The 19,382-nt window shown below is 45.5% G+C and overlaps 1 pseudogene across 1 annotated transcript; it reads right to left on the bottom strand.

The window, feature by feature from the left end:
* Positions 1 to 14,483: 14,483 nt before the first annotated feature.
* LOC308520217 (non-histone chromosomal protein HMG-17-like) lies at positions 14,484 to 15,027 on the bottom strand (annotated as a pseudogene). Its single transcript has 2 exons — positions 14,982 to 15,027; positions 14,484 to 14,814 (listed from the first exon to the last, which is right to left on the bottom strand). The product of its transcript is annotated as a non-histone chromosomal protein HMG-17-like (transcript).
* Between the last annotated feature and the right edge of the window lie 4,355 nt (positions 15,028 to 19,382).

The following is a 19,382-nucleotide window of genomic DNA, read 5'->3' as shown; positions in this document are numbered from 1 at the left end:
ATGAGAGAGAAACATCTATCAGCTGCCTCCTGCACACCCCCTACTGGGGATGTGCCCGCAACCAAGGTACATGCCCTTGACCGGAATCGAACCTGGGACCCTTCAGTCCGCAGGCCGACGCTCTATCCACTGAGCCAAACCGGTTAGGGCCATGCATATTTTTAAAAAATGTGTATTTTTATTTTGTTGTTCTCATGTTTATAATATATATTAGTGTGGATAGGCTAGGTAATGCTGCAGAGACAAACCTCAGTGGCTTAACCCAACAGAAAACTATTTCTCAATTACACAGGATCATTGTCAATCCATTTATCTCTCTGGGGCTATTGTCCTATACATGGTGACTCGGGGACCCAAACTGCTTTAATTGGCTCTGCTGTCCCAACTCGAGGTCTCCACATTCACTGCCTCAGCATAGTAATGGCACGTGTCATGTCTGTTCACATTTCATTGGCAAAAGCTGGCCACCAGGGCGCCCTGACTGCAGGGGACAGGAAGTGTGTTCATACACTAGGAAGGAGGAATATAACACAGGATTTGGCGAGCCAGGGCATTGCATTGGCTGCATATTGAATGAAAACGGTTGTATGTTATTTTATAGGTTAACGTTATAGCAATCTCTTTCCTACTTAAAAATTCTTCAAAACATGTTTAGAATGATTTACGGCCCAGAAAAAATATATCTTGGTATTTGATGAAATACATCCTTTGTTACCTGGGAAGTTGACTTATGTAAATGGCTCATTCTCCAACTATCTGAGCTATATGAGGCCTCACTGTCAGAATAGTATCATTGCTAAGACAGAAACGACAGAGGTAAGCATTTGTATTGTGCATCTTTCCTTCCTGGGCTAGTCTAAGGCTCCTGTCAACCCCACTGTAAAATCTTCTAGTTTTCATCCCTATAACCGGTGTCATTTCATGGTAGCTTTATTTATTTGTTTGTTTTAAATAAAAACAAGTAAAGTAAAACCAGAAGACAAGTAAACAAAACACCCAGACCATTTAGCACCCTGTAATAAATACATCCCATGCAACATGCTGCCAACACCATGTCCAAAAAGGAAGAAAATGTCACAGGGCCTTTGCTCATGCTGTTCCTTCTATTTGAAATGTTTTTCGTACTGTCTTCACCAAGTTAAATGCCATGCATCCTTTGGATTTGTTGAATGGGGATACCTTGACACACTGGTACTCTGAGTATAGTTGATCCAAGCCTTCCTTGGGGTCATGAAACAGAAATGTCCATGATAAGATGCTCAAATAGCAGGGCTTATTAAACAAATTGAAAATATCAGTGGGAAGCAAAGGGAAAGAGGTGTGACAGGTTAACACAACTGTATTACCTGAATCTTAGGTTACACAATGTCCATTCTCTCTCTCTCTCTCTCTCTCTCTCTCTCTCTCTCTCTCTCTCTCTCTCTCTTCCCTTCCCCTCCCTCCCTCCCTCCTCCTTGTATTACCTTTCCTGCTGATGATGGGGTTGCAAAGACCAGAGCTGAGGATGAGCAAATATAACACTCAGCAGAAACAATGTGTGCTTTCTCTGTGAGCACAGGTGAGAACAGCTTGCCCAGCTGCCCAGTGGTAGCTCCTCCCATTAATCCGTCGAGCAGCTGATGGATTTATCTGTGTCCTTCTATCTGGTGAGACCCCTTATTTGTTCCCAAATCTGGTCCCAATAATGCCAACCCTCAAACAATCTGAGTAGGAATTTTAATCTAATTTTGTAAGAAAAAAATTTCAAAGGAATGGATTATTGCAATTCTTTCTTTAACTTTTCTTTTTTCCTGTTTGATTCACTCAAATTTCTGTTTAAGTCTCCAGCATCCATGGAGAGTTCCTTCCTACTTCATCCTGCCCAAGTGCCTGTGGATAAATGGAAGTGTGTTTGCATGTGTGTTTAATTTGCATAGGCAAGGTTAGCCCATACTTTTGTGTTCACATATTAAACACACATTAAGACATACCTGAAACTAACAAAATATTACAAAGCAGGTGTTTGCCAATTGTTTTTTCCTGTCGCAGATTTAGGACATGTTCCCTAGGTCTGGGTCTGTACCTCTTAAGCTGCTCTGGCTTCTCAGGCCATCAGCTCCAGGAATGGGTGCCATTGCCACTCTGCGGAGGGCACCCGGCCTGGGGCTGCAGACAGAAGGGTGGGGCCATCCCAAGAACGACTTCCTTATCAGGAGGATACAGTCTTGGAAATCCCCCCACCCCCGGAGCTTGTGTTTCCTTTCGGATCTTTGAGCATCTTTTGATCTTGAAACTAATCCATTTTTCCTCTCTCTCTTCCTATTTCCCCCTCTCTTTCCCCTCCTGTCTCAACCAATTTAGGGAAATAAGAGCCTATGTGGGAGATAAGTTCCCACAAGTTCCAGCCACATTAACTCTTTCTTGCAGGAAATCTCAGCAGAGAAGTAATTAACCAGAGCGTCTAGACAGGGGTGGGCAAACTTTTTGACTCGAGGGCCACAATGGGTTCTTAAACTGGACTGGAGGACCAGAACAAAAGCATGGATGGAGTGTTTGTGTGAACTAATATAAATTCAAAATAAACATCATTACATAAAAGAGTACGGTCTTTTTTTTTTTTTTTTAGTTTTATTCATTTCAAACGGGCCGTATCCGGCCCGCGGGCCGTAGTTTGCCCACGGCTCTAGCATGTATCAAGTAGGTTGCCCAATGACAGAGGACGTTCTTTTGACTCTACTTTTTATTGGTATGTTTATTCCTCTATTTATTGCCAGAAAGACCTAGAAGAGTCTTCTGGTCCTCACATAACATCTCACACTGTAAATGCTCATTAAATTTATCATCTAATTGCCTTGATGATGAATTGTATTAGATAAACAGTGTTTTAGATAAATAGCTCTACTCGGGGGCCAGAGGACCTGTCACTCAGCAGGATTTGTGACAAGCTGGAGGGCTGGGGAACATGAAGCTGATGCCCCTGAGTGTGCAAGTCTTGAGTTTGGGTCTAGAAACCTGACCCAGAAGGTTCTACTCTGTGGGCCCTGAGCAGGCCTTTCTCCTCTCTGGCCTCATGATCTTGTGCACTAAAATGCTTGACCTGTCTGTCTCCTTTACAAGGTTGCTGTGGGATCAGCTGAGAGTGGGTGCAAAGAGCTTCCCCAAACAGGGCCTTTGTCATGGCCTCAGGTCCTGCGGCTGGGCCGGCTTGGGAGCTGTCTCAGGCTGACAGGCTGACCTTTGCCCTGTTCGCTTTTGCTCTTCTGGGCACCTGGCAGCTTCCCGAGGGGCATCTGTGCCCAGACAGCCTCAGTGACAGCGAGGTTGGGTTGGTTCTGACAGGCTATGGCATCAGGCCGTGTTCTGAATTAGCTAATCCCAGCTAAGAGCATTTCTGATTGCTTGACCGCTGACCTCCCGCAGCTGGATTATCAGATGTGGCTTTGGGGAATAGGCTTGTTTATAATGCCAGAGACAAAGGGAGGAAACGCAGAGCAGTTAAAACAACAGTCCTTCCTGTTGCCCCAGCGCCTTTCATCCAAGGAGGTCATTATGAAGCAGGCTCCAGGGGCTGGCGGGTCCTGAGATGCCTCAAGGGGGAAGGGGAAGGGGAAGAGGAAGGCACTGAGGGCAGGAAGGTGCAGGTACCGCCACCACAACACTGCAGGGCAGGTGGTGATGTCTCTCTGCAGGAGTGGTGACTGGGCTTAGACAGACATTCATGAGTTCAATTCATTTAAACTCCGAAAGAGTAGCACTGGGGCTTTGAGGGGGACTGGCTTGAATTCTCTTTGCCTCATGGGCAAAGCAAGCGTTAACCCATCCCACATTCCCCCAGTACCTCTCTCCAATGCCTAGACATGAGGGTCCCTGGAGTCTTCGTTACCGACTCAGAAAGGGTGAACATTGGAAGGACCCATAAGCATCACTGAGTTAAATAACTCGTTTTACAGATGAGGAAATTGAGGCCCAGAGAGGTAAAGCAAGTCATCCACACTCACACAGCACTCCACACCTCACCTGGCAGAAGGCAGGTCATCCACAGAGAGCTGCTGAGTAAACAATGGGATTAGTGGCAGGGCCAGGTCACCATCTCCCAGTCTGGTCTCTTGGCCTGTGTCAGCCTCTTCGGTGGGGATGGTTTTGTCCACAGGTCAATGGGGGCTCTTCTGGTGCCTGCTGCCTTTAAGCATTCCGCCTACTGTCCTCCAGCAAATCTTGAGTCTCCACTATTCATGTTTTTAAAGTAACTAACATTAATTTTGAAGTACAGTAGTTGCAAACCTACTGAAAAGTTGTAAGAACAGAGCAAAGAAGGTCTACTCACTCCATCATCTCTGCACCCCCACCCCTCCAGCACCTGCCTCCTTGACCAGCAGCTCTGTGCAGGGAGGGGAAGGGGAAGGAAGTGGAGGGGAAGGGGTACTATCAGAGTTGTTTAAATCAAAAGGTTTTCCCTTTCTCTGTTTCATAGTTGCCTGGAGAGTAAAATATTAGAGAACTGTGTCCTGAGAAGTCTTTTTTCTTGTAAATGCCCAGGACCTAGTAGGTATTCAGTAGGTAATAGTGGGATGAATTGGCCTCATACACAATTGTGGGTGCATGCATTCCTAGGGCCTGGGTGGATGCATTCCTGAGGGAGGTGATCCTCAAGCCTGTATTTGGGTAGCAGGGTGAATTTGGGAGTCTGGTCAGGCCTTCAGCCACCCTTCCTCACAGGCAAAGTTGTGTGGACACAAGTTTATGAGTTATGGTTCCTTAAGATACCTAAGAGGGAACAGGAGGTATAAGAAGCATTGGGTCTCTAGGGCTGGGTTGGAATGGCAATGCATGGGAGGGTGAAAAAGCCCAGAGGTTAACTTGGGAGGGGGCTGGATATGTAGAAGGTGATCCTCTTGGCGGAGGTAATGGGATCACAGGCACTGAAGCTCAAAGGTCACTTGAAAAGCACCTGGGCCTTCATCTCCTTCCCACATCTTCCCCAGTGAGATGAAGTGACTTCCTCATGGCAGAATCAGGATGAAGAGCTAGTCTTCTGATTCCCAAGCTTTTGCTTGTCCCCACCTCACCCCTAGTTCAAGCGTTCTGTGCATTTATTATTATTGGCCATGTAAATGTAGCAAAGAGGAGACAAAAAGCTCACAAACAGTGCACACTTTCACCTAATTATGGCAGGAAAAAAGTGGTCAAGAAGGCTCAACACTACCTAGGGCCTGGGTGGATGCATTCCTGAGGGAGGTGGGCTCCTAATTACAGGTGAGGAGGCTCCCAAGGAGACTGGAGAGACCATGCTTATTGAGGAGGAGAAATCCAAGTTGGGGTTAGTGGGCTCATTCCAGGTGGAAGAACCACAATGTCTAGAAATGGGTTTGCTCTGCCCACAGACGGGGCGGGGCTGCAGTAATGCTGGAGCAACTATATCTACAGGTCCATTCCTGTTGGATGTCCACTAAACCCTTGGATGGCCTCCTAATCCAGCAAGAGCCCAGGGACTTGGGACTATTTTGCCAACTGCCCTGCCAAACCTAGGGCCTCCTTCAGCTCCAGCAAGTGGTACTTGAGCAATGCCAGGAACTTTGGGGTGGCCCTGGACAGTCATGGAAACCAAGAAACAACACCATACCCACACCCACTTTCTTTTTTCTTTTTTTTTCACACTCACTTTCTATACTCTGACAGTCTTGCTTTCTTTGATTTGATCTTCAACTAGTCACTATCCCAGAGACTCAGTTCATATGCTTGCAGGAGCCTCAAAGTAGCCAGGCTGTCCTGTGGTCCATATGCTGAGAAGCTTGCTTCTCTTGCCCACAGCCATGGATTCTGGGAGAGCATCTATTCTGAACTGTTTGCAAAGAAGAGGGGGTAGACATGTGGTTGAGCTTATGTAGCAGGTGAGTGAATGGGCTTGTGTCAGAGAGTAGCCAAGGGTACCTTCTCCCCTTAGCAGGTGCCTTCATCACTTTTTTTTTGCTCAGGCAGCTGGGGTGTGGTCCAGCTTGACCCTCTGAGCTCTGTCTGCTCTGCTTTAGGAGCCTCAAGCCTGTATTAGGATCCTCAAGCCTGTATTTGGGAAGCAGGGTGAATTTGGGAGCCTGGTCAGGCCTTCAGCCACCCTTCCTCACAGGCAAAGAGAGAGGGTAGGGTTTTCAGTCATGAAACTTGGGTTGTTTTCAGACCTGTTAATCAGTTTTTTTCACCTGAAAAAATGTAGAGTGGGTGGAGAGGGATATTAGTTATTATATCTCTCATGGGACTATGTTGGGATTCCATAAAATAATATGAAAATGTCTCATAGCTATGACCCACCATGAATTACTGGTTACTACATGACTTGATATAGATCTGGAGAATTTGGGGGGCAACTTGTGTCACAGACTGCAGGTTGGGGCCCCACCTCGTGTTCTGGGGTTGCCATCAGATTCAAGAAGGATAAAAAATAATTTTTATTTCTCTCCCAGGACTGAGGGAAATTCTGGTTAGGCTTTTGACTCTCCAGTGCCTCTCCAAGGCCTGGCACACTATAGGGCAGTGATGGCGAACCTTTTGAGCTCAGCGTGTCAGCATTTTGAAAAACCCTAACTTAACTCTGGTGCCGTGTCACATATAGAAATTTTTTTGATATTTGCAACCATAGTAAAACAAAGACTTATATTTTTTATATTTATTTTAAGTATTAAAATGCCATTTAACAAAGAAAAATCAACCAAAAAAAAATGAGTTCGCGTGTCACCTCTGACACGTGTGTCATAGGTTCACCATCACTGCAGTAGGGTCATGGAGAGTGTTTATGGAGCTGGCATACACTTAACGTTTCAGGGCTGTTCCTGGTGCCCCTGCTCAGGGTTTCCTTTGGCTGGAAGCAGATCTCATTTGGGGTGTTTGGCTTGTTAAATCTCTGTCTGCCTCTCCAGATCTATTCTTAGTCCTTTGACTTAGGAGTTTAACTGCTATGGATTGCCTCACGGTCTCCCTTGCCCTCTAGCTTCTCAATGGGCAGCACCAGCTGGAGGTCAGAGGGAAAGATGATAGAGAAGTTGGGTATGTATTTGTTTCTCCATTCCCTGCCCGGCCATAACTTTGGCAATGTCTGCATTCCTCTACTCAAGGTCATTGGATGGCTGTTCTGTAGCTGCAGCTTTCACTGGTCCAGCAATGCTGTTTCCTCTCCTGCCCCTTCAGGCCCAGGGGCAGTAGCAGCTTCCCACTGCTGCTGTTTTCTAGGCACACATCACCCTTCCTTGTTGGACACAGAATGTTGGACATTCTATCCATGTTTCTTCTTTAAACTTCAGTTACCCTTTTGGCTATGTCCTGTGTTTCCCACGAGCACCCTGACTGACAGGTGGGTGCCATCAGATGCTGACCCTCACTCTCAGAGCGACTCCTGGGGTTCAGTGGATCCAGGCCCTGAGCTTCTGTGGGGTGGGGGGAGTCCAGCCCAGCATAGATAAGTGAGGCCAGTGGCTGAGGTACCACTCATTATATTACCACAGTCTCAGTGTAAGGAGGGGTGAGTGGAAACTGATGATTGATAGATGGCCTGAGCCATCCCAGAGGACAAGTGGGTCATGCTTGGCTCCAAATAGTGTTAGACCATCAAAGGGTCCTCAAATGCTTTTAAATCCTAACATTGACCTCATTGACCCTGTATCAGGTCAATCTCAGGCTAAGAATCATACGGCCATTAATTCCGATGAATGTTCATTCACTTACTCATTCAGGCGTTCAACAAACATTCCCTGAGCGCCTACTATGTGCTGTGCACTGTACTATGTCCTGAGGACTACAAAATAAATGGCCTAACTCTATCCTAGTACAGTAGGAGAAATAAGCTGTGTACGCCCATAACAATTATACAGTCTGCGTAAGAATGAAAGAGAGAAAGTACTCTAAGAGTTCAGGGGAGAAAGGAAATCAGGATCAGATAGAGATTCCCTTCCCCAGAATTTTGGATGGACATAACCACATAAATCAATAAATTGGATTGTATAGCCAAGAGCTGTTTTTTTTACCTATTAAACCAAAAGGGAGACCTAATCTTTTTTTAAAAAAATATATTTTATTGATTTTTTACAGAGAGGAAGGGAGAGAGAGAGTTAGAAACATCGATGAGAGAGAAACATCGATCAGCTGCCTCCTGCACATCTCCTATTGGAGATACGCCCGCAACCCAGGTACATGCCCTTGACCGGAACTGAACCTGGGACCTTTCAGTCCGCAGGCTGATGCTCTATCCACTGAGCCAAACCGGTTTCGGCAAATCTTTATTGCTATCTTACTATGTCCCAGGAACTTCATAACCATCATCTCAAACCTCCTGATAAACACTCATCTCCCCACTGTGCCCAGCAAGCTCCAGATTGTCTCTCTCCTGTCTATTCCACATCCACATATTACAAATTGCTTCCACCCATTTCCCAGAGGAGCAAAGGCTGAATAGAATGTTCTGTCTCCAGCCCAATGAAGGGTCATAGAGTACAGTACTAGCCAGTTGTAACTAAACCTAAAGAGGGAAAACAGGGCTTTCCTGCCATGGTTGCACCCTGTGGCTGCCCCAGGTTATTTTACAGCGTTGGTCAGAACCACGGTGTGATGGTTAATGTCGTGTGTCAATTGGACTGGGCTAAAGGATGCCCAGGTAGCTAGTGATACATTATTTCTGGTGTGTCTGTGAGGGTCTTTTCTGAGATTAGCATTTGAATCAGTTAACTGAGTAAATAAAGAAAATTGCTTTCACCAATGTGGGTGGGCATTATCCAGTCCATTAAGGGCCCCGATAGAACAAAAAGATAGAGGATGGGAAAATTCTCCATCTTCTTCTGTCCTGGTTCTTGGGCTTTCAGAATCAAGTAGGACCTACATCAGCTTCCCTGGTTCCCAGACTTTTGGACTTTGGACTGAATTATACCCCTGCTCTCCTGGGCCCCTAGTTTACAGATGGCAGATCTTGGACTTCTCAGCCTCCATAATCACATGATTCAGTTCCTCATAATATCTATCTATCTATCTATCTATCTATCTATCTATCTATCTATCGTCTATCTATCTAATCATATTAGTTTTGTTTTCTGAGTAACCCTGACTAACACACAGTGATAGTCTGTGCAAACAGGACCCGCCCAGCCTGCCGTTCTGGTCCCATCTTTGCTCCCTTTTCTTCCACAACAGGACCTGGCCTCTGGTGGTCCCTCGCAGCTCTCCCCACCACCACCACCTCCCACTGTGTGAAGCATGATGACAAAATGACAAAAACATTCTCAAGGAAATGAGCTACCCCACTCACAGAGGCCACTGCAAGTGTCAGAGATAGCAGGGTTTGGAGTTATTCATTCTACTTCCATGGAACGAGTCCAGATCTGTGCTGGCTAGTTCCCCCTTCCTGTTTTTGAATCCAGACACTTGCTGTCACTGTATGGTCTCCGTGGCAGTGCAGAATCTTTATGGGCCGCTCATTTTGGTTTTTATTTCAGCAAGAGTGGGCTGTTTCTCTTTTGCCTTCAACCAGCCCTCATCCGCAGATCGAGGCAACCTCACTGGGGGAGGGAACATGGCATTTGCAGTCTGAAGGGCCACTAAGGCTTGGGACATTCACAACCCTGAGGCCAGGAGAGAGACAAATACCCTTTGGACCCATGCCCAGCCTCGGACTTCTCCTTTGTTCAGGGGCTTTCCCGGCCTTGCCTCTCCTTGTAGGGTAGCCGTCCTCAAGCGTGCTCCCAATCTTGGCTCCTTCCTCCTGTGAATAGAACAATTGTCCTACCCTGTAACAGCATAGATTCATTAGGCCTGTTCAGAACTATACAAAAGATTACATATGGTATGATTTTTTTTATATATATATATATATACATAGTTAAGGATTCTTTAGGCTTTGTGAACTCTTACTGAGTTGTGGTGGTATATGCATTATGTGAAGAAATGCCCTTTCCCTATTGTGTGTGTATTTTAGGTACTGTTGTCATGACAATATCCCCACTTGGGCGTTACTCTCCTGAGGCCCTCCAGTCCATCCTGCTGGTTGATCTTGGGTGGTTGTCACTCTCACAACATCAAGCCCCTGCTCAGAAGTTTACCATGGCTCCTGCCTGCGGTGACTGCTTTATTTATAACCCCATCTCCCCCAAACCAGGCAATGCCATCACTCCTGAGATTAAAGTGTTCACTCCATCAAGCAATGCCCTGCTCCCAAAGTTGCCGCAGGCCTCGCCCTGCTCAGTCTATCAATGCACATCTTCCCATCCCCCAAAGTCCCACCTGGAAGTTTCAGTCAAATTCTTTTCTTTTTTTCTTTTTTTTTTAATTCTTTATTGTTCAGATTATTACATTTGTTCCTCCCCCCCCCCCCATAACTCCCCTCCTCCCAGTTCCTGCTCCACCCTCTGCCCTCACTCCCCACCCACTGTCCTCATCCATAGGTGCACGATTTTTGTCCAGTCTCTTCCCGCATCTCCCACACCCCTTTCCCCCGCAAGAATAGTCAGTCCATTCCCTTTCTATGTCCTGGATTCTATTATAATCAACAGTTCATTCTGTTCATCAGATTATTTATTCACTTGATTCTTAGATTCACTTGTTGATAGATGCATATTTGTTGTTCATAATTTGTATCTTTACCTTTTTCTTCCTCTTCCTCTTCTTAAAGGATACCTTTCAGCATTTCATATAATCCTGGTTTGGTGGTGATGAACTCCTTTAGCTTTTCCTTATCTGTGAAGCTCTTTATCTGACCTTCAATTCTGAATGATAGCTTTGCTGGATAAAGTAATCTTGGTTGTAGGTTCTTGGTATTCATCACTTTGAATATTTCTTGCCACTCCCTTCTGGCCTGCAAAGTTTCTGTTGAGAAATCAGCTGACAGTCGTATGGGTATTCCCTTGTAGGTAACTGAGTTTCTTTCTCTTGCTGTTTTTAAGATTCTCTCTTTATCTTTTGCTCTTGGCATTTTAATTATGATGTGTCTTGGTGTGGTCCTCTTTGGATTCCTTTTGTTTGGGGTTCTCCGCGCTTCTTGGACCTGTAAGTCCATTTCTTTCACCAGGTGGGGGAAGTTTTCTGTCATTATTTCTTCAAATAGGTTTTCAATATCTTGCTCTCTCTCATCTTCTGCCACCCCTATAATTCTGATGTTGGTACGCTTGAAGCTGTCCCAGAGGCTCCTTACACTATCCTCGCATTTTTGGATTCTTTTTTCATTTTGCTTTTCCGGTTGGGTGTTTTTTGCTTCCTCGCATTTCAAATCATTGACTTGATTCTTGTGCTCCTCTGGTCTGCTGTCGGGAGTCTGTATAATATTCGTTATTTCAGTCCGTGTATGCTTAATTTCTAGTTGGTTCCCCAATATAACATCGAGGGTCTCATTAGTTTTCTTGTAGATCTCATTAAGTTTATCGGCAGCTTCTAAACAGTTCTTGAGAGACCTTAAAAGTGTGGTTCTGAACTCTATATCTTCCATTGACAATTTTGTCCTGTTTCTTTGTCTCCGCATTTTGTTATGCTTCCTTGGTGCACCCCCTAGTGGTCTTTGTGCGCAGTCTTATAGTTAAACCTTGATTGTTGTAGCTAATACCAGGGAGGGTTTGACCTCCAGGCCAAGTGGCTATGAGAATCAGCTGTGTCTGCGGTGAGAGAACTTCTGTCCTCTAGGGAGGTGCTAATCTAGCCTTTGCCTGAGGCTATCCAGCAAATGCCTTTGTGCAGGGCTTGGGCGGGGCGGGTCGCACAGGATCAATAGGGTGGGCCGGAGAGAGCAGTTATGGTGGCTCTCAGTCCTGTCCCCAGGGGCTCTGCCTCTCTGAGTCCCAGCACCTGCTGCAAACCTCAGAGAGAAAGCTGCACTCGCTCTGACCGAAGCCAGACAGTCCCGCTTCTCCCGTTTGAGTCTGGGTCCCTAAAGACTCGCCTGTATCTGGAGCTCAGAGTCTGCAACTCCCTCCCGATTGAAAATACCAACCGCGCCCTCTGCCGCCAGCCCGCTCCACGCACTCCGCACCTCAGAACTTGACCTCAGCACTGCGCCTCCTCTGAGTGTCCGTATGCGTTTCTCTTTCCTCCAGCGTTAACCTATGCCGCCATCTTGGTTCTCCCAAGTTTCAGTCAAATTCTCCAGAGGCCATGACCAGGCCCTCCTTTTAGGAACCTGTGCTGGATTTAGACTTAACATCACATGGGTTGGAATGCAATTGGCATCCAATGGAGTCCATGTTTTCAACACTGGCTGAGAATCAGCTGGGGAGCCTTTAAAGAGACGGAAAACCTTTGTAAATACTAAAAGTTGTTTGGGGCTCAGGCCAAACCAAAGGCTCTGAATCCCTGAAGGTGAAGTCTGGGTGTCAGTACTTTCTAAAGCTTTCCAGACATTAAGGGTTCAATTGTGTCCCTGTCCCCCACCCCATCCTGCCACATTCATACATTGAAATCCTCCTCTCCAGTCCCCAGTGCCTCAGAATGTGACTATATTTGGACACGGGACCTTTACAGACGTAATTAAATTAAATAAGGTAATTTATTAAGGTGGGTCCTTATCCAATACGACTTTATCTGGATAAGAAGGAGAGATTAGGACACAGACATGCAGAGGGAAGACCATGTGAAGACACAGGGAGAAGATGGTCACCTACAAGTCAAGAAGGGAGGCCTCAGAGAAGCCAACCCACTGACACCTTGATCTTAGGCTTCCAGCCCCCAGAACTATGAGAAAAATTCCAGTCTGTGGTATGTTTTATGGCAGCCCTAGCCAACTAATATACTAGATGATTCCACTGCACATCCAGGGAGCAAGCCTTCTTCTAGCACCCGGATCTCCCCACCCCACCTCCCAGCTGGATCATAATCTTCCTGAGGGCAGGGGTGGAGCTGTACCTTTTGATTCCCTCTGTCCATAGCTGACTACTGACCCACCGGTAACTAACAGCTGTTATGCCATAGGACACGGCCTCCATGCCCGTCTCTTCATGGTCCTTTACTCCTGATGCCCCATATACTCAGAGATGCTTTGGACTCCCCACCCCAAAGTTTTTCTTGCTTATCATCTTGGCCAATTTTACATCATAAACAACTTGTGTCATTTTCTGTTAAAGGCCTTTTTCTGTTCCAGGGATCCTAACCTTAGCTGGCATGTTTAATATTTTCTCTTTTTTTGGGTAAACATCTGACTCTTTTGACCTTCTTTATGTGGTAAGCTTGGCCCACATGGCACTTCCACCAACAATTTGCCATCTGGTAGGATTTTAAATGTTATTCAGTGATACCCCTGACCTCACTTACCTCCCATCTCTCTGGGGTCATCGAGGTCTCTTCCCACGGTGCATTCAGGAGAGAACCTTGTCAACGGCTCACCCACCTCCACATGCCTTAAGACCATCATGCCTAGAAGAGCCCCTCTTTTCAGAAACTGGATGGTCTTGCAAACCACTGGACTTGGGGTTTGGAACTGAACTTGGAGGTCATTTTACTTAGGGGAAACTGGGGCCAGACAGAGGTGAGAAGTGATTGATCCGTGGTCATAGAGCTAGGCAGTGGCCAGGCCCGTGTTGGAGGCTGTCTGTCTGATAATGCAGAGATCTTTTCTCTGGCCCGCATGGCTATCCTGCAGACGGGGATTTCCTCTCTTGGGAGACAATGTGGGCATAAAGCAAAATCAAAAGCAAAACCCTCCATTCTCCAGAAATTATTTTCCAAGCCAAACTGTATCCAGCTTTGTTAGAGATACTTTTTATAAACAATCATGGTATTTCAGGCAGGACATGGGCTGGCAATCGCTAACAGTATACAACAACTTTCAAGCTCCCTTCTTTAATGAACTACCAAAATTGGAAAGCCACTAAAAAACCCAATGAAATCTTTATCTGATGCTCTGAACAGGGAAAGTTTAGAGTGAGAGTTAACATTTCACATTAAGCATGCTGTTTAACAACTTTTCACAAGCCGACCCTGACTTTCAGGAAACGAAATGAAAATGGCAGAATATCAATCTGTAGATCCACAATCTAAAAAGGGAACTGCTGCTGCTTTAAAGGATGCTATCTTAATGGCGACATCGGAAAGTTCAGATAGCCCATTATACTAGTAATCAATTCTTTTGGGTCTGGTCCCAATAGGTCTCTGGGCTTATGGGAGACAACGTCTATGCTTAAGGTGGAGAAAGAGAAAGGGACATAGAAACGAATTTTAGTTTCCCCACACCACAAGGTGTTTGTGCCAAAGTGCCTAATGTGTGTCAACCTCAAGGGATCCCTCCTCCTAGGAACCAAGAGGAAGTCTCTCAAAACTAGAAGGGAAAAGTGTTTTTTTCTCCATGTCAGTCCAGCTTTGGAGACCTTCTATTCGTACTATATGTTCTCCCCCGCCCCGCCCCCCCCCAAAAAAAAACAACAATGAAGTGTTCTGTGTGCTAACAACATAGCTAAAGAAAAGTAAAACAAAATTCTGAATTTGTATAAAACTTGACAAAAAATAGTATTTCAAACTGTACAGACACCAGAGATACACAGCTATCAAAAATGCACACTTCACTTGGCACCTCCAGCACTGTCAGCTTTCTGTGCCTGGTCTGTTTTGGCATCTCCGTTTTCTGCAGGGTTATTCCCATCCTTGCCAACATTAGCTTTCCCCTTTTTCCCTTTGGGTACCTTCTCTCCCTTCTTTGCAGGGGCCTTTTTAGGCCTCTGGGCTCTGGCTTTGGAGGCGCAGGTTTAGCTGATAACCTGGCAGATCTTCTCTGTGGTTTGTCCTTCACCCTGGCTTTATCTCTTTTAGCATCCCCTTCAGCCTTTCTCTTGGGCGTGATGGCGAGAGTGGTGGGGTGCCCAGCCTGGATGCGGGGATGCAGCAGCGTGTAGGCTTTGGTGGGTCCGAGGGGTCATTCTCACCTCTTCCTGTTCTCTAGAATTTGCCTTGAAGTTTTCTTTCCATCTGCCCTATATTGCCATCAAACTTTATATAACTCTCTCCACTTGAATGCCAGTGATGGCCCAGAGTGGTCATCACTGACATGCTTCATCTCCCACCTTTGCTGTGGTCATGCCAGCTCCCCATGCAAGCAGCGATGGCCATATACGTTCTGCAGGGGGCCGTGGCAGAAGTTGTTAGATAAAAATGTCAGGTCAACTTTCCAAGGGGCTAAGTCAGTAAGTGCCTCTGCTTTTCTCTTTTCCTCCTACTGGAATGAGGATGAGTGGGAAAATGAAGGGTACAGAGCTGGAAGAAAGCAAGATAGGGCTCTGGCTCCCAGCTCTCCACACTCTACTCCAAGCTTGGGCTCAAGTGAAGAAGTATCAGCAGTGGAGAAGGACTATCTCGATAAGGTGAGAGATACTCCCATAGCCAAGAGCTTTTATCCAGCCGAGATGCATGACTGAGCTCTAAAGGAGACCTCCTTTTGGACTCTTCTGACCCCACTCCTACTCAGGACAGGGCCTCATCAAGGCATGTTTGGAGAAATCTATCAGAGGAGGTTCTGATGCTCAGCTTTCCTGAGCCACTTGGGTGCCATGGGATGTGGTCAGGACCCTGCAGGAGCTCAGAGGATGGCTGGGAAGCTGTGATCTTGGTGACTGAGGAAGCAGACCATTAGTTTCAGGCTAAATGAATCCCAGTCAAACTGCAGGACCCATAGTAGCTATCTTGTAATGATGAGAAAACTGTAGGAAAATTAGCAGTAAGGCCACCCGGGCAGAAATATGGAAGGTGCCATATTTAATGGCATCATGGAGCTTCTGTACCAGCTCAAAGTGTCTATCTCCAGCTTTCTTTTATGTGAGAGATAAATAAACTTTTACCTGGATTACGTTATTTTGGGAGGAGGGACTCTGTTACTTGTAGCTAAGGCAATTTCTGATACAGCAGTCATCTTGGGATCACTCTAGTTGTATAAAAGTTGTTCAAAAGTTGTTCTCTAAGTTGAGCTGAGATCAGATTCAGTGTCCTAGGAAAGCCCTGGCCATTGTTAACTCCCAGTTCGCCCTCTAGGGTCATCCCAGAGAAATCCAGTCCCTTCCTTCTCTCCAGCATTGACTTACTCATCTTGATGTCTTTGCTCCAATGCTTTCAGTTGCAATTGTATGTTTGTTGGACCACAGGCCCCCTTAGTTGTTTTCTTAGCTGCTCAGGCCCATGGGCAGCCTGAGGGTGTGTGTCCTGTCTGGGCACTTCACAGAGCCTCCCAGCTACCTCCAGCCTATGGCAATTGTTGGATTCCCACTTCCCTTGGCTGTTCCCTCCATGCACTAGCCCATGGTTGGGCAAGAGAAAGCTTTCTGCCCTGGAGTTATCCTGTCCCCATTTATTACTGTCTTACTCAGGGGTTCTCAAACTACGGCCCGTGGGCCACATGCAAATACAAATATTGTATTTGTTCCCATTTTGTTTTTTTTACTTCAAAATAAGATATGTGCAGTGTGCATAGGAATTTGTTCATAGTTTTTTTTTAAAACTATAGTCCGGCCCTCCAACGGTCTGAGGAACAGTGAACTGGCCCCCTGTTTAAAAAGTTTGAGGACCCCTGCTCTTACTCTTTGTGCACTGTACTCTTCACCTTATTCTTACCACTGCATGATCTCACGAGCATCATTTATTCAGCAGTAGGGACAGACCCAGAAGCACTTACTGCATACAAGGAGCTCAGACATCCCACTTTGCACATTCCACATTGCATTTTAAGTCCTGTAAATCTAGGCCATCTCATTAGCCTACTTCCCTTGTTGATAAGGTATCTAGAGAATATTAGCAAAGTGTGTGTGTGGCGGGGGAGGGTGCTGGAGGGGGGAAGACAGGAAGATACTCTAATGCTGGTTTTGTTTTGTTTTTAAACAGGGTTTCCAAGGATTTTAGTTCCTCTGTCAATCTCAGGGTTCTCCCAGTCTTAAGTCTCTTTTCCTGAGTTGTAATGGATGTGCCCTTCCTTTATCACCACAAAGAAAGGGAACCATTTTTGGAAAATTTTTCCCAGTAGTTATAGGTTGAACTAGAGAGAGAGTCTATATTAACAAACAGGATCTTTTTTCTCCTTCCTAAGCCACACCATCAGCATATTCTGGTCAGCCCAGAGCTCCATGGTCTTTTTCTCTGTTGTCCCTTCTCTTAGTTTCCTAATCTCCAAGGACTACATCAAAGGTTCTTCTATGTGTTGATGTTGAAAGTTCTAGTCTCTTGGAAAATTTCTATTACACAACACAGTGTTATCAACTATCATCACCATGTTTTACATTATCAGGGGTGGGCAAACTTTTTGACTCGAGGGCCACAGTGGGTTCTTAAACTGGACCGGAGGGCCGGAACAAAAGCATGGATGGAGTGTTTGTGTGAACTAATATAAATTCAAAGTAAACATCATTACATAAAAGGGTACGGTCTTTTTTTTTTTTTAGTTTTATTCATTTCAAATGGGCCGGATCCGGCCAGCGGGCCGTAGTTTGCCCACGGCTGCATTAGATCCTCAGCCTTAGATAAAAGGTTCTTAACCTGGGCCTTGTGGATCTCTGGAGTAGGGGGCTCCTATGGGTGGGTTTCAGAAGCCTATGAAATTGTATGCAATATTTTGTGCATATGGGAATGTGCTCATTTTTCTGGATGGGGGCGTTCTTCATGGTTTTCACAATTGTGAAAAAGGAGGGTTTTACCTGGAAATTTTTAAGAACAAATGCCTTTGATCTTTTCTCAAGAGGTCTTCCAGATTCAAAGGTAATCATTTATAGCACAGCCTCATGTGCTATCTTTTCCTACAAACTCCTAGTGTAACCTCAGCAGTCCTTTCGTTTAGCACCTTTGGTTTGTGATTAAAGTAACTGAAATGCAGAGAAGTCAAGTAGATGGCCCACAGTCATCAGCTAGTTGCTGGCAGAGCCAAGGGGGCTGAGCCAGGGACAGTCATGTACCAAAGGGTGAGTAGTTCTGTTTTCTCCCCTGGATTATAAATTCCATGGAGCACGAGCCCATCTCTCCACATTGGGCCTCACTCTCTGTGTCTCACCAAATGTCTGTCACATAATAGGCATCAATGTTTGTGGCTAGGTTGTTTTATACCAATTAATCAAAAGTCATACTCTCATTAGACCCTCTTCCCTCTCCCTCTGTTTACACTGTTCCTGAATCCACCACTCAGAACCCTGAGCCCAGGGAGTGCCCGGTCTGCCATGTGGAGCCAGCGTGGCATTTCCCTCACCCCCAACCACTTACGCACCCAGCTTTGGGAAGTCTTCCTCCACCAAATTGCCTTTCTTAAAGGACAATTCACCCCACTGGCTCATTTTTTATTTTTCTATTATTTTACTTACATTTTTATTGTGGTAAAATATTCAAAACATAAAATTAACCATTTTAACCATTTTTAAACACACAGCTTGGTGGCATTAAGTGCATTCACATTGCTGTGCAACCAGCACCACCATCCATCTTCAGAACTTTATCTTCCCAAAGTGAAACTCTGTACCCATTAAACACTAACTCCCCGTTCTTCCAACCCTTGGCCTTCACCATTCTACTTTCTGTCTCTATGAATTTGACTACTGAGGTACCCCACATAAGTGGAATCATACGGTATTTGTCCCTTTGTGTATGGATTATTTCACTGCGAATAATGTCTTTAAGATTTGTCTATTGTAGCATTGTCACAATTCCCTTCCGTTCTAAGGCTGAATAATATTCATCATATGAATGTACCACATTTGGTGTCTCCATTCGTCAATGGATACTAAGGTTGCTCCTACCCTTTGGCTATTGTAAATAATGCTTCTATGAACATAGGGGTGCAAATATCTGTTCAAGATCCTACTTTCAATTCTTCTGGGTGTGTACCCAGAAGTGGAATTGCTGGATCACATGGTAATTCTATATCTAATTTTTGAGGAGTTGTTATACTATTCTCCATAGCAGCTGCACCATTTTATATTCCCACAAGCCAAATTTCCACATCCTTGTTAATATTTGTTGCTTTCTGTTTGTTTTTGTTCTTAAAATACTCACCCAAGGATATGTTTTTATTGATTTTAGGCAGAAAGAGGCCTGGAGAGAGAGAGAGAGAGAGAGACAGAGAGAGAGAGAAATCATTGATCAGTTACCTCCCATACATGCCCTGACTGAGGATCGAACCTGCAACCTAGGTATGTGCCCTGTCTGGAAATCAAACCCACGTTTTGATGTACAGGACAGCATTCCAACCACCTGAGCCACCTGGCCAGGGCTGGGTTTTTTTGTTTGTGTTTTTTGGTGTGTTTTTTTCTTCTAATAATAGCTATCCTGATGTGTGTAAAGTGGTATCTTATGGTCCCCTCCTCTTTTCTAGAAGTCACACTTACCCCTTTGATCATCATGACATGACTATCAGGTTACAAACTTGCCTCAGCGCCGTGGCTTTATCATGGATATGTGTACAGCCTGTGCTTGGCTCTTGGTCATACAGCATTCCACTGACT

Source organism: Myotis nattereri (genome assembly GCF_964212035.1).
Source record: "Myotis nattereri genome assembly, chromosome: 5".
In the NCBI taxonomy this organism is placed as follows: domain Eukaryota; kingdom Metazoa; phylum Chordata; class Mammalia; order Chiroptera; family Vespertilionidae; genus Myotis; species Myotis nattereri.
This window is presented reverse-complemented; position numbering and strand designations above follow the sequence as displayed.